The following is a 16,560-nucleotide window of genomic DNA, read 5'->3' on the forward strand; positions in this document are numbered from 1 at the left end:
ACTAGTCGCCCATCTCTGAGGGAGACCACAGAAATGACAGAAAGAGCGGCTGAGGTCAAAAAGGGCCTGGCAGAGTTTGCTCCAGCTGAAAGTTACTGAACTGATAAAAAACAAACTTGGAAGCAGGAATTTGCCTGCAAGGCCTCAGCAGAATATCACATTAATTCTTGTCATTTCTATTCTATCTGACCATACTTAGAGCTTTCTATGTTTAAAAGCTATGAAAAAGCTTTTCGTTTTCTTTATTTTTAAACTGAAAGCTTTTGGAGAACTCTACACAGAAAAGTTTTGGGCAAATACAAAGCTTATAATGTCCTGGGGTCTTGCCACAATAGATCTCCCACTAAATAATTTCATCATATTTCCTTAAGAAATTAAAGTTCTCTCTACAACGACAATCTTCTATTTGAAGATTCAACTTTTTAATGAATTAAAACTAACAAAAAAATTGGCAGGAATAGACCAGGGACAGTAGCTTATGAAACATTGTGTTTTCAATTTTCATTTTGGGAATAAGAAAGAGTTGGGAAAAAGGATTTAAGTTAATACTTATTCATTACAGTGAAAAGGGTTCTCCAATGATTTCTTAGAATGATAATAGCCTTAGCAGAACTGACTGAAATCTGTATTTATGCTCAATCAGATTTTGCAATATGTTGGACCAAATTATTGGAAAGATATGAAGGAATCAGAAAAGAAGTAAACATGAGAAATGCAAAGAGAATATACATAGGGTCAGTACATTGCCCAGTAGATGATTTAAGGATGACTCTACCAGCAATATCCTGCAATGGTTTCATGGGAGAGATGCTTCTGTATGCAAGACCACAGAACAGATGTTGCAGTCAATGTAGGCAGTAGTAAAAGTTCACACAATTTTTTTTATCTGTGTGCAGACAAAGTTTAAGACAGACACAGTGAATGTGTTCTGCCAGAGACAGTGTGAGTTTATGCTTTGACATCACTTAAGTCATTTGGAGAACAGTATATGTTGTAGCTAAAGAAGATGGAAAATGAAGTTAAATATTCTGAAAGTTAAGACCATTAATTAATTTATTAATTAATTTTGGCCATTATTAATTTTAAATGATAACTGGATGAAAAGCAGCCCTTGTCTAGAGGAAGGAAAATAGATCTTCAACAGAGGAACAGATTTTCAAGTCATTTGAATAAATTCTCACTACTACTTGAAAGTCATATTTGGAAAACGATGAATGTAGTTTTGCTATAGCCTGAAGGCTTCAATAACAGGAAAAAAAAAAAAAAATCATGAACACTGTAAAAAAGGAAAAATGAATGTCAAGGTGCTCAACAAAATCAAAGCCATCAGTGAAAGTAGATACATTGCTTCTAGAACATTTAATTATACACACTTCAAATGTTGACTATGAGGTTCATTAACTTATTTATTTATTTATTTTCCAAGAATGTTAACTACAAGCTGAAATATTTTTAATATTATGGCTTAAAGTTACACAAGATTAAATATTCTGTTTCTCTTCTGTAAAAAAAAAAAAAAAAAAAGTTTTTTGTTTTTTGTTTTTTTTTTTCTCCTTTCACCTCCCATTTCCATATTTCACTGTGAGGCAGTTTATGTGCAAAAAATATTGAAAGTTTGTATGTTAAATACATATTCATAATGTAAGATTTTAATAAACTGCAACAGATAGTTTTATGCTGCCACTAACAAAACAAGTGAATTTAATTAAAAAGAAGATGAAAGACTGTGAATTGACATGAGCTTGTTTCATGCAGAGCACCATAATGGATTCAAAAGCCACAAGAGATCAAGAAAAGGGGAGAGATGAGAAAAGAAGGGAGTTGTGCTGGGGGGAATTGAGCAGCATAGGGAGAAAAAGAAAAATAATAATAAAATAAGACTGAAGAAGTTGTAAATAAATGGTATAGATAAATCAGGGTTGTTTGTTTGTTTGTTTTTTAAGGAAACACTAGCCTCTATGAACTTGCCACTATCTCCAATTCCTTATATCTTGTGTTGGCTTTTAACATCATAAAAACACAGAATCCAGAACACAAAATTCAGGGCTTTTCTATTTTATTACTTTCACTCTCTCTCATGTAGAGAAAGGAGATGAGCATCTGTTCTTGCAATTTGGAGTTGTGCCCTTAGCTCCCAATAAATTACCATATGATCCAAACGATTTGCACCTGTGCAAATTGGTAGTCTTCAGTCAAATTTACCTTTTTTTTTTTCAGCTGATTCTAATAGATTTAGCTAAACTTTGAAAAGTCACATCCAAAATTAAATCAAAACAAAACCAAGCAGTCTAAATATTGACTCGAGGTATGTTTATTGAATGTATTACAATCCATTAATTTTTATCTATTGGCACTTTTTGGAAACTCAAAAAATAAAATAAAATAAAAAGCAACTGCATAACAAACTGTCATAAGGGAACATTGCACATTAATAATACATTCCTGTTTTCACAGCCAAAAGATGTGAACACTGAGGATATTAACCTCCTTAAAATCTGAAGAGACAACTTTTGCAAGAAATAGGTAAGATTCACAAATCCCAGTGCCCTCCACACTTCACAGATTTTCTATGATCACAGACAAACCACCTCACCCTTGACATATACTTCACAAATCTATAAAAGTACAGCCTTATGACCGTAACAGTATTTTCTTTAATTCTAAAACAGTGCATCACTAAGACACTGCTATTCATACTTGAAGTTAAAGACTAGCAGGTGAGACAGATGCCCCAAGGCAAAGTTAAGGATCATTAACTTTAACAAAACAAAGGATCATTGTTATTGCAATTGCACATCAGAAGATTATGTCTGTTATAAACTACGCTCATAGCTTTGTTTTGTTATGGGTGAGTTTTTAACTATTCCTTGAAAAGATTATCTGATATAAGATTCACTTTCCTTTTTTTTATTTTTCAAGCAAATAAAACTTTTATTTTTGCGTTCAGAATTTTCTATGCATTCTTCACACAATCATTAGTATTTATGCCTCCATACCTATAGTAATTCCGTATAAACCTTGTTTACTTGCAGAACTGGTATCTCAAAGCATATTGAATGTGGGCTCAATACAAAAATCAATGTCATGTAAATCAAACACTTCCATTATCTCTCTAAATCAGAAGTCATCTGTCCTCGCTGTGAAATATACTTATGAACTTTTTCTTCAAACACTACTAGACTAATGGAGCACATTTTCTACATCAAATACAAGTTTTTTTTTCTTTTTTTTTCTTTTTATTACATACACAAATTCTCAATCCATTTATCTTGATGTCCTTTAAAACCAAGTGCTTTTGAGCATTGTTTATTCCATGTCTACTTTTTCAGAAATCATCAACTACCAAACTGTTTGATATAGATAAATAATTCAAGAATTTTCCAGAAGACTTAAACGTGTGCCTGTACCTTATCTCCCACCTTCCAAAACAGTTGCATGAATGACATAGTAGGAATTTGTAGAATAAAAAAATAAAAATAAAAATGAAAACAAGTCACTTCAACATGTTGTAAATCACAAACTCCATGCTAGTAACTTTTTCCCGATGGGATGACAGCAACTGTCCCCAGATCTTTTCAGAGAGATTATAGTTGAGCTGCCTGTCCTCTGAGTTCTTAATTTTCATGAGTGACATAACCTCAAGTGAATTGCTTGTAATAATGCATTGGATTGAAGGGAAAGTTAGTACAATTTAAGGATCAGGATAAAGCCAAATGATCCTTAACACCTATTTCTGCACTTAATTAAAATAGTCAGCTCTCATGAGAGACCTCAGACTCAACCCTTCATAAAGACCCATTGCTCATATATTGTTCTTGTGGACAGCATTATTTACAAACTGAATGTAGAATGTTTGGGTTTAAAGCAGCTTTAAAAAGAAGAGTAGTTGCCAGGAATTTCAGTAGAGAAATCCCAGGGCCCAGAGAAATGGCTCAAGGAAGATGTAGAAAGCAAATTAATTTGAGAGGTAAATGAAGTTTGATGAAACTTAGAGTGCTGCAAATTTCAGGCTGACATATGTAACTGAGATCCACAAAGTACGTTTTAACAGAGATTAAATCTCAGAAACAAAAATAACAGATGAAACTAGAACTAAATTGTGAGCAATTATATGTCTGATTTTGGAGATTCTGTTTGTCAGATTAGCCTTCATAAAAGCAAATAAAATAAAGTCAAGAATGAAGGCTGGAGAAAAAAGAAAAAAGAATAATTTTTTCATAACATATTAGTTCTGATTTGCTGCTAGTGGTAATAACCTTTTTGTATATCAGCCAATACAGTTGGTGGAAACATGGAAAATGATCTGATGCTGAAGTCTTTTCAGCTTTTCCCTCTTAATCTCAGTAGTATTCTAATTCTGTAATGAAGTTTTTCTATTTCTCTGGTTAGGGGTATCTTCTTTTTTGTTTTACATCTTAAGATCATTAAAACTACAGTTGTACAGATGATCTGCAAAGTTTTGATATATTTTTGAATGTTAATGCAAGTAGATTTTTAATCAAGCCAAAAGTTGCATTGTGTCAGTTCCTTAGGGAGAATACCTAAGTCTGCATATGAATATTGATATGATATCTAAGCTTCAAATGTTTTTGGTGAAGCTGCAATCATGCAATCAGAGATCAGTTGAGACTCTGTGAAATGGTGAGGATCTGTCACAAACTGTGAATAACGAACTTTGGACAGCTGAAGACAGCTTCAAAGTGAACACATCAAACAACTTCTAGCCTACCATATGTTTGTAGCTAGTCTACAGTTAAAAGTAATAGCAGTAATAATTTACAAGAATAGAAGATCTAAGTAGTTTGCCAACTCCGTAGATGCAGAAGTCTCAGCTGAACAAAAGCATGCTGTTTTATAGTAAATATTTCACTAACATGGTCAATGAGCAATGCAAAGATTTTTGCTATTTTTATTATTTTTGTCTGATAAAACAGAACTTCTGCAGCTATTTTCTCTGAGAAAACTATTATTTTCAAAAAATAATAATTAAAATAAAATAAAAATTCCAGCTCTAGTTAATCTAGCAAACCTTTTACATCTCATTTCACATAAGCAGAATCTACACTTGCCAAATAAGACACTCACATAGAACAACTTAAGAACAGGAGGGCAGTAGTTCTGTAATACTCAATGTCCTTCATTTTTTAAGTTGCTTTCCAGTCACACTTTTCTGATTGTACCTCCAAAATCCTTGCAAATCTTTCAGTTCCTCTCCTGTAGCTTACTCTGCAGCTGCCCCAGATGGACAAGAGACAGCATGTGCTGTGGCTGACTGCAGACTGTGTGTGATCCTTCTAGCCAGAAAGCATATGTGTGCTGATGGTCTTAACAGCTGGACAAACAGAACTAATAACTGCTGATCTCATGAAACTCGTTGTATTTTAATTATTTTCATGACCTTTAATCCTCTATAAATTTGGCTGAAATTGATAAATGCATTGAAAACTTTTTACAGGACAGACCATATGACTGCCTCATTTCTAGAAGGATACTAAGGACTATTTCTAAACTATCCTCAGTCTTATGAGAGCAGGCCAGAAAATTAAGGATCAAATTCATGATATTTTTTGAGTCAAGAGAGCAGAATTAGTACCAAAGTTCAGTGCAAGATGCAAGTAAAATCTTGGAGGACAGTGTTTTCTATTTTAGTCTTTTTTGTTAATGAGAACAAATAGAGGAAAAGTCTAAAGATTAACTAGTACGTGAAAAGGCAAGCCATAATGACTCCTGTATGAGACTGGGACACTCGGTGAGTGACTGGTACTCAAATTTGAGATTAACTTAGTCCATCATTGGGTCTACTGAAATTCATCTGCTTGAAAAATGATGCATGGTTGAAATATATTTACTTCATAGGAATTTTTATAGTCAAGAGCTAAGTGGAAAGTTCTTTTGGTGGCTTTTGCTTTAAGGTGTGGAAAAGTAACTCAACAAGAATAGGGAAGTATATTATATCAACGTATGAGTATAATGCTACCCGCCTTAATGAGTGAAAAACAGCTGTACTGTGTCCATAAACTGTCCAGCAAATAAAACTGAATAATGAGAACATTCATAAAAATTAAGAATGAGTAGAAAAATTGTAATGAAAATTGGGTTGTTACTGTTCGTAAAAATCCATAAGAATAGTTCATCCATCTGTAATTCCAAAACAGATGAGAGAAAATCATATTCGTAGTCAAAATTTTAATGGTAGTATTACTGAAATATGTTTTAACGGAGAAAAATAACATGACACTTTTATTGAAGGTAGCTTGGCTGTACATTTTATACTGGCTTTGAAGCTACAGTAAGTCACCTTAAATCCCTTAGAACATTAAGATTTCCCTACTATTTATGTAGTGTCCCTCATTTTGATTTTTCATTCTGACACATTCAAAAATTCAATATGTCACACATTTTGATTCTTCAGATTCAAAATTAATTTTCTCAGAAATCAACAGAAGAGGAACCCCTATCCCTTTTTCACTAATACTCAGAAGATTTATTATAGAAACCTATCTCTTTGTGGTTAGCCTTACCCCCTGGGAGAAAACCATGCATGATGGCCTGAAAGCAGGAACATGAAACTACAGCAAAGATATACATCTCTGATCATTTAGCATGGCTCAGAAGGAGGTGTTCTTTCACACTGCCTAACGAATATCAAAGTAAGCTTGCCTGGAACACATTTTTCAGTAGCAGACAAATGAAAGGTACACTCTTAGTGAGATCAGACCTTGTCTCACTGCTAACTTACAAAGACAAGTGATTCTTCCTTGTAGAGCCTTCATGATGCTGGAGAAAATCATATAGTATATAAAATAGAACAAATGAATACACTAAGTTAGATATGAATACAAATCATTTGGAACACTTCAAATAAAGAAATGCAGACTGTTGGAATGCTCCTGAACTATGTATACTAGTGCAAGTACTACTACTAGCTAGTGAGATGCAGAAAGGCTTAACTAGGCCACATGCACAAGTGTTTCTTTCTTTTATGATTCATCAAAAGTAAGAAATTGTATAATGAAGCCAACTTCAAGTCAGTAGCAATATACTGTGCATCTCATACACGTTAAATTAAGGACTATAAAACAGAAAGACATATTTAAAGGTGACAACAAACTTTTTTGACTCATAAGGGAACTTCCATCTAACAAGAAGTAAATGATCCAGGTGAACAGAAGCAATACAAATATAAAATATAAACAGTCGTTTCAGTATCAATGTCAAGTTAACATAACTAAAAAATGAAATCTAAAATATGTTTTAATATTCAGGTGAATATCATTTCTACATTCAATAACATCCAAATAAGTTCAAAAGAAATGACTGCTTAATTTTTTTTTTGTCTTCTAGATTTTCAGCTGTTAACTGATTTTTATTCTCAAGTACAAGAAAATTTGATATGTTTCTGCATCATGCTAGTCAAATCCTTAATGAACATTCTAAACCTACACCTTTGGTGTTTTTTTCTGCAGTATGAAAGCACTGTTTACTAGCTCTACACTGTGAGAATTAGGACACTGCAATCAAGAAGTAGAGAATATATTTTTTCTCTTTCTTCACTTTAAAGGCTAAACAGAAAGAAGACAATCTTGTTTTCTTGTATCCCATCAGATGAGGATGTGGCAAAATGACTATGTTCCCTTTAGTCTGTATTTATCATCTTTTCATTTTATATTCATGACACAGTTTGATATCATGCATGTTTTTATCTGATGTCTAGGAGGTACGAAGAAGCAAATCACTGTCTTGGTCATGTGCTTAAGAAATACCTTAAGGTACAGAACACTTAACTGAAGAATAAAATATAATATTCAAAATTTTAAAGCTAGAATTAAATTAAACAGCCATTATAGAAGAACATCTTCAAGAGGAATTTAAAAATACTGCAGAAGTTCTTCTCAGATTTGCTAAATTCTTTATTATGAAGAATCTTTTCAAACATGAATGGAATCCAGCATCTAAATTCCTTGGGATGAAAATAATAATGACTGAAAGGGAAAGATCCCATGCCACTTCTCACTAGGTAAGGTCCTCAAATTCTTCTTTAGTATTGCTACTACCTGAAGAAAATACAAATCTCTTCAGGCTGTATTTCTCATAAGCCTCTCATTTTCATTCTGTTCGTCTTAAGCTTTTCTTTGACGTTTTTTAAAGTTGGTGATTAATCATATTAAGTTGGTGGAACAAACATAATATTCTAATTATAATGTGTTTTGCCATGATTTTGCTGATGGCAATAATAAAAAAAATTCTTCCTGACTCACTTTATTTACATAATGGATAAGTAGCACTGGTTATAGCAGAATGGTTATTAATATTTTAAAGTGAAACTAAGGAAATTAATTAAAGAAATTCAATGTAAGGTTCCATTAGTATCGTAACGATCATCTGCATATTATATATGATACCAATGTATCTATATTTACTTTTTCTTCTGTTCTATCAATTCTAGTTGGCTCTTGAAAGCACCCAATTTGAAATGAATTTCACATTCATTGAAATGAAGTTCTCCAGTTGAAATATCAGATCCCTATAAATCCATCAGAAAACACAAGAAGAAAACACAAAAAGAAAACAAGTAGAGAAGGCTGTATTATATACCATTACTGGAAAAAAAAAAAAAAATAAAGACAAAAAATCTCTTGCAGTACTTGAGTAGATCCAGAAGATGTCCACTGACTTTTCAGTGACAGTATCTGAGCACTGTGACACCATTTCCTTAAAAGAGACATTTTCAAAATTCTTGAGGCTTAAACCTTGATGATCTATTACCCCTACCATCATGTTTGTGGGAAGCAGAATTAAAATGTCATGCCATCAGAAAGGCATAATTTGTAGAAAGCACATCAGAAGTGATAGTCAGGTGCTATCTTCAGAGTAGCAATTAATTCTCAATGTTTTCTTGACTTACTAATTACTTACTTTGGTGTGAAATGCATACAAAATAATGCAACTTGGGACCACTTAAATGTGTAAATATTATGACAACTTCAACTTATTCATTTAATGTATATTTTTATCTCACAAAATCTAGAGTATTAAAAATGTTATGGGCGAAAACCAATGCAAGTGCCCAAATAACATAATATGTTATTATGTTGTAATATCTCTTTCTTCATTATGGAAACTCATTACATACAGGCGTTAACACTTGTATGCCCTACAGATAAACAATGAGATTCTTCATTAGTTTTTACTCCTTCCCTCCCTGTTAAAAGCATCAATATTATACAGATTCTATGTGAATCTCAGCATTTCCTTACAGAAGACCATTTCAATATTGCTTGCATTCCATTTGGCAAGGAGATGTGTGCTTGATCCGCCTACATACACAGGATTAGCTGGAAGCTGTGCAGTTCAGTTTATGATGCACTGAACTCAAAGTAGCAGTGTTAAGCCTACTTCTTATTTGCATTTATCGGTTTCTGTTTCTGTGCTAACTGCATCTCATGAAGTGACATTTCTACCTAGACAACAGTCAAAGCAAGACTATTTAGTTTGTTGTTGTTGTTGTTTGTAGTTTTTCATTTTGTTTTGTTTTTAATATAAAATATTGCATAGAGTGTATTGTAAGTCATATGGGCAACAAACTGAATCCCTTAAATCCCCTTATTCCTGGTGTTCTGGATATTGCAAAGCAAAAGAGGAAATAATCACAGATCCTATTACCTTATTTTTAGTATTTGGTTAATTTTAACCAGAACTTTACTTGGTTTCTTCTAAGCTTTATATTTTGCTTTAAAAAAAATTAATGAGATACAAATCTTATTTGAACAAAAGCACTACAGAATCATAGCCGTCTTAGTTTAAATTGTGAAACAGTAACAGCTTTGTAAGTTTCTAATGTATTATTGTAATTTTTTTAACCATTCTTACCAAATAATGTCATGCTATTTATTGATGATTATAACATCTTGAGATAATTTGGATTTCCAAGCACTAAAAAAAAGTCCTAAAAAGGAGAGGAATAAATAGCCAGGACAGAATTAGCACATATGTCATATTCTCCCACATGTCATGCCTATGAGACAACATGAATTCTTTCTGGGAAGAAAACAACTCCCAAAGGATCTCTTACAGGCAATGTACTAAACACCTGATGCACACATATGTTATGGCATCATAGCATGCCATTAACATGTCTTCTAATATACATTTCAATTAAAAAATCATTATTTTTTTATAACAAAATTGCACCTAGAAAATAAGTATCAAATAATAATAGTTACAGTAAAGCTTTCTATTAAGGATTCTACTACTTAAAGGCTCTCAGCATCTTCTCAGAGGTATTGAACGCTCTTGACTTTGCTGAATACAGTGGAAGCTGAGAAGCATCTCTTTATATGACATTTTTAGCACTTAGAAGGATTGGAAACATAAAGCAAATAGTTTTCTGACTAGTTATATGATGTTACTTTCATACATTAACGCTTTCAAGAATTGACCTTGTGTACACTCAAAAAAGAACAGTGTTGCAATTTTTATTTTTCTTTTGTTTTGACCTATCTCAAATACAGCATTGTTTTGTGGGTAAAAATGGGCTTCAGAACATAGGTGACCTGGAATGCAATTACAAAAATCAGAAACCTTGTCTCTTCTTCATTAACAGAGTCCCAGAATATATTCAGGCTTCCAAGTTTCACAAAACAACAATAACAAACAAAAACCCAAGCCAGTCCTTCAGAGGACATCACAGTACAGCACAGTCCACTTGACAGTCTTGAACTGAGAAGTGCTGAGTAATGCACAGAATGATTTTTCATTCCATTTCTTGTAAACTTCATAGCTTTACACAAGTCACCTCATTCATTCATTGGAAGTGTTTTAATCCTGGTCCTATTTTTTTTTTTTTTTTTTTTTTCATAAGGAGATTTGTGACAGAACCTCCTTTCATCCACAGCTTATATGGTTCCCAAAAGAGTTCAGAAAGACTTAAATTAAAAAGGAACAATAAACAAATGGAAAAAGAAAGAAAGAGAGAAAGAGGGAAAGAGAGAAAGAGGGAAAGAGAGAAAGAGGGAAAGAGAGAAAGAGGGAAAGAGAGAAAGAGGGAAAGAGAGAAAGAGGGAAAGAGAGAAAGAGGGAAAGAGGGAAAGAGGGAAAGAGGGAAAGAAAGAGGGAAAGAAAGAGGGAAAGAAAGAGGGAAAGAAAGAGGGAAAGAAAGAGGGAAAGAAAGAGGGAAAGAAAGAGGGAAAGAAAGAGGGAAAGAAAGAGAGAGAAAGAAAGAGAGAGAAAGAGAGAGAAAGAAAGAGAGAGAGAGAGAGAGAGAGGAAGAAAGAGAGAGAGAGAGAGGAAGAAAGAGAGAGAGAGAGAGAGAAAGAAAGAGAGAGAGAGAAAGAAGGAAAGAAAGAAAGAAGGAAAGAAGGAAAGAAGGAAAGAAGGAAAGAAGGAAAGAAGGAAAGAAGGAAAGAAGGAAAGAAGGAAAGAAGGAAAGAAGGAAAGAAGGAAAGAGAGAGAAAAAAAAAAACAAATCAACAATAACAACAACAACAACCAACCTGCAGCGTCTGAAGGCACTGACTCACTGACTCAGATGCGTGAACGACCCAAATCCTTTATTGCAGGTTCTAACATTCCTTGTACACATCTCCAAACTCCCTCCTATAACTTTCTATCTCCCTACATGTCAACAGAACACTTAACAAGTCCCCTTCACGTCTAGACACTAACTGCCATAGAAGTGCTCCTCTCCAATCAGGGCCACAAGTTGCTTCTATTCACACGCTTCTGCCGTCAGGGTCGTCATCACGGAAGATTACGCGGCCCACTTAACTTCTGCTCTTGTCTCCTGGAGAAAGCTTTTGTTCTCAGATTTCTCTTCCATACCCTGTCAAACCTGTTTTTCAGCCTCTATTCTGAACGTTGTCTTGAACCCTCATATCAACCAACCAACAACAACAACAAAGGAACATGAAAAAAAGAAAAAAAGAATAATGAAGCACAAACAAAAATGTTTAACTTAGAAAGTGCTAGAAAAAAAAAAAAAAAAAAAAGTCAAAATCATCTGGTAGCTAAATAAACATGTTTGTAAGCAACTCTTTCTATCCTATGTCCTTTCAAGCAGTTCACTGATTACAGGCTTTGTTTCAAGTCAGTGGCTTTCTGGGATACATGAAACCTTGCAAGTACTCTCAAGTGCTCCAGGCCACATACATTAGTCTCAAACATCTCTTTGTCAGTATTTTTGCTCCCCAGGAAAGCAGTTATCTTCTCCATGCCTCCAATAGTGAGAATTTGCATGTTTGTACTCAGAAGACTGTGATATAAACTCAGAACATGTGAAAAACATCATTAAAAGTGTATGCTTATATGACTCAGTGTAGACAGTCACCAAGGTGTTATTGTCATGAGAGCACAGATGTATCTCTAGGCTAGTAAATCCTTCCTCTCAGTAAAGTTCTTCCTCTCATGAGTTTGTGATTGTAGCTGCAAAGCCTCCAATACAGAGTTGCCTTGCATCCATCTAGGCTGTTATAGTATGTATAGGATGTATAGACTGCACCTGCCATAGCTGCTCTGCGAAAAGTGAAATCTTTGGTACTCTGAAATTGAATACCTCTTGGAGATTGTAAAGTGTATAGTAGATTCAGGTGTCTTTACTCTCTTACTGCCATTAAAAGCTGTAGTAATATTAATATTTTCTCAGTATTATTTTAACAGTTTTCATTTTCTTTATGAAATTTTGATCTATATGTAATCCATCAGGGTCAAATAATCTAGCAGACCAGCAGCAAAGAGTGTAAGAATAAAGAAGAGAAAGAAAAATTATAGTGGAAGCCTCCTTTCCCACTGCCAGTAGCTATTTTCTGCTACTATTTCCCACCTACAAAGAGCCCATTATTAAAAGTTTTCAGGGGGGGAATGCTGAAAATATGGTACTGCTGTGCTCTGTTTATTGAGTGGGACAACTGAAAGAGTGACAGTGAGCCAAGGACACAATATTGGCTCAGAGTAGCCTCAGTGTCTAGGACAGGGCAGTACGAGCATGAAACAATTTCTGTCTTGGATACTCTGCTTCTAGATGGCATTGTATGCCCATGTAACTTTCTCCAATCTTTGTTAACAGAGAGTTAAATAGACAGGTTACATACAATCAAAAAGGTATCAGAGAATAACCTTTCCAGTAATTTTGAGTATTGTTTTCCTGTTGCTTCATGATCTGTACCATTACACTCTGTTTTTATTTTCATTGTCTTGTCAGTCACAGATCATTATACTCATTTTCTCAGCTCTTGATCAAGGCAAGGTCATGATTCTCTTGTGTCGGGAGTCAAAGAAACATTTTTTTTTTTCTTTCTTTTAACGTGCTCATTTATAATTAAATTAGGAATTGTTGTACATATTTTCTCTCTTTTTAAGAAAATGAATAACCTTGCTTCATGGACCAAATGTTCAGATAACATAAATCTTGGTAGCATGGCTGACTCTAAATACATCTAGCTCCAGAAAAGGGCTTGATCTCATCCTTCAGTTCCTCTGAATTTTTCCTACCCCCACCACCTCTTCTAAATTTCCTATCAGTTTGGCACATAGCATTCATCAAGCACTAACAGTAATTTAATGTGAGATAAACCAGATACCCTATTCTTGTTCAGAATTACTTGGTTATTTGATATGTCATTTTACTTCCAAGTCCCTTTAAGTACCCTGCTGTCATAGTATGGGTTGATTTCCTCTGAAATGTAAAAATCTTTACTGTAATCTTTAAAAGCTTTCTTATAATTTCCTTTGTTTTGATAAGCAATTTATACTTATTAATCCCTTCCAGATACTATCATAGTTTCTGACAGACCTATTCTTATAGTACTGAGAAGCTGAAATTGCATCTGCTGTCTTTCCTTTCTTGGACCAATTCAGCTCTCATTTGTAATGTAAGTGTTCCAGACAAATAATATTGCTTTCATCTCCATTTTCAAGATTTTCAGAAAAACCTCTGCATTTTTTGCTGAATGCTTTTGTATAGAGGTTATCAAAATTTGGATAAGCTAATTCTTCACTTTTTTCTTGTGCTGTTTTATAGTGCTTTTCATTAAAATGATTAGAATTACATATATTTCTTTGAGCAAGACCACAGTTTTTGCACTTTTCACTACCAGAATGGTACTCAATATGTTGACACTTTCCTGTTCTCAAAAAAAGCTGACAGAAAATTAAATTACATCAAACATGATTCACAACTAGTATGTTTCCAAGGAAAGGATAACCTTAATATGAACTTTAATGTTATTGACTTTGTAGAAGGCTTGCAAACAACATAGAATCATAGAATTGTGTGAATTGGAAGGAATTTTTAAAGGTCATCTAGTCCAACTTCCTTGCAATGAAAAGGGACAATGTCTCTAAAGACAGAACATCCACAGCCTCTCTGGACAACCTGTTCCAGTATCTCACAGTTCTTGTCATGAAAAAAATATCCCTTATATTCAATCTAAATCTCCCCTCTTTTTGTTAGAAACCACTTTGTCTTGCCCTATCACAACAGACCCCACTAAATAGTCCACCCTCTTCTTTCTTATAGCCTCCCTTAAGATACTGGTAGGCAACTATCAGGTCTCCCCAGAGCCTTCTCTTCTCCATGTTGAATAGCCCCAGCTTTTTCAGCCTGTCCTCATAGGTGAGAAGTTCCATCCCTTTGATCATTTCTGTGGGCCTCCTCTGAATGAGTTCCAACAGGTCCGGACTCCACATATAGATGTAGAACTCCAGGTGATGTCTCACCAGCACAAAGCAGAGGGGTAGGATCACCTACCTCAACCTGCTGGCCACAATTCTTTTTATGCAACCCGTGATTTGATTGGCTTTTTGAGCTATGAGGGCACATTGCTAACTCATGTCCAGCTTGCTATCCACTAGTACCCCATAATTTTTTTGACAGGGTTGAGCTCTGGCCTTGCATCCTCCAGCTTGTACTGACTTCAGGAATTGCCATGACCCAGATGCAACATCTTGCACTTGGCTTTGTTGAACCTCATGAGGTTCTCCTGGGCCAACTTGTTGAGCCTGTCTAGGTCTCTCTGGATGACAACCCAAGAGGTCTGAAAGTGTGCCTGACATCATACTTGCAGGCAGCAGTATAGAAATGCAAGATGGATGGGATGTAAATTTTACATCTCCCAATGAATGTATAATGCTTTCCATTGATGGGACAAAACTAGTGAATTATCACAGAATTATTTTCTGTGTTTCTTCATAATAGGAAAACAGATTATAAATTAGAAAAAAAATATTTTAATATATTAATTTTCTCTCTTATCCTGCAGCCAGTTCTCCTACTGTTCTTGCTGTAGTATTTTTACTACAGCAAGTGCTTTCCATTTTTACTGTATAGTGTCAGATAACTACATTTTCTTTGACAGCATGAGTAAGTGTTGATTGTTCCTAACCACCTCACCTTTACAATCTATCCTGGAAGGACTATCCTGTCCTTCCTTAGAGTCTTTGAAGCATTTTGATTTTTAGTAGGCATATATTAAAGGCTTTTTTTGAAAACAAGGCTTTTTCAGAGGTACCTCAAAATTAGCCTTCAAGAAACAAAAGCATCCGAAACCAATTATCATTTTTGAAAATTTAGGCTGCAACTCATGGGAAATACCATTAAAAGGAGCTATTCATGCACCGTCCGTAAAATCAATGTGTAAAAAAATGTTATGTCTTGTTCTGTACAAGAATGGAAAAAAGTAATACATTGAACAGTTAAACTTCCTTTTCTACCCTGCTGTGTGAGATGGCTTCTCATCTTTATCTGAAGGCCATCTCATAGATGCTGTTTTGTACTGGGACTTTGAGAAAAGGCTGAGTTGAATGCAAGATGGCAGTCTGACAAAGAATAAAGACATACTTCCAACTGCACTGAACATGACTTAGCTTCTGTCTTGAGTGATGTAAAAGTTCACAAGTGACAAATATTTCTTTTAATATATTTATATGAAATCCTTTAACTGTCTAACATCCAATTATTTTTAATGCTATTTCTGTAAAGCAAAGTGCTCTGTTCAGAAAAGAATTAGTAGTCTGATTATACTTTTTTTTTTTTTTTTTTTTATTATGCACTTAAATGATATTGGCATTCTGAAATATGGATTAGTAACCTGCGCCTATTCTGTCATGCAAAGATAGCAAGCAAATGCAAGAGGAAAGGGAAATAATTAAGCATAATGTGGAGTCACTTACAAATTAATAAGAAAGATGATTTATAATCTAAAAAAAGATGGTATTTCAAATGTTTTGGTATATGAATGACTAAAGCTCAGAGGAATTTAAAGCTTACAGTGTTTGCATGTAACAGTTGTCAGCAGACTTGTTGTGTATGTTGCTTTTTCAGTGCTTAATTCAATTTCATAAAAATTTCAAAGTTAGACATCAACAATATCACATTAAGATAAAAAGAGCGATAAAAGAGGGAATTACCACCCTCATAGGATACAAAAATATGGAGATACATATACATGTCCCAAATTATTTTATTAAGAACATAGAATTATTGAAATATGTTCTAGCATCATCAGCATAGGAGTGACTCCTTGCAGAAAACAGCAAAAAAGTACCAAAGAAGATGCTGATGACAGG

This window comes from Phasianus colchicus, chromosome 3 (assembly GCF_987193195.1).
Source record: "Phasianus colchicus chromosome 3, bPhaCol1.hap1.1, whole genome shotgun sequence".
In the NCBI taxonomy this organism is placed as follows: domain Eukaryota; kingdom Metazoa; phylum Chordata; class Aves; order Galliformes; family Phasianidae; genus Phasianus; species Phasianus colchicus.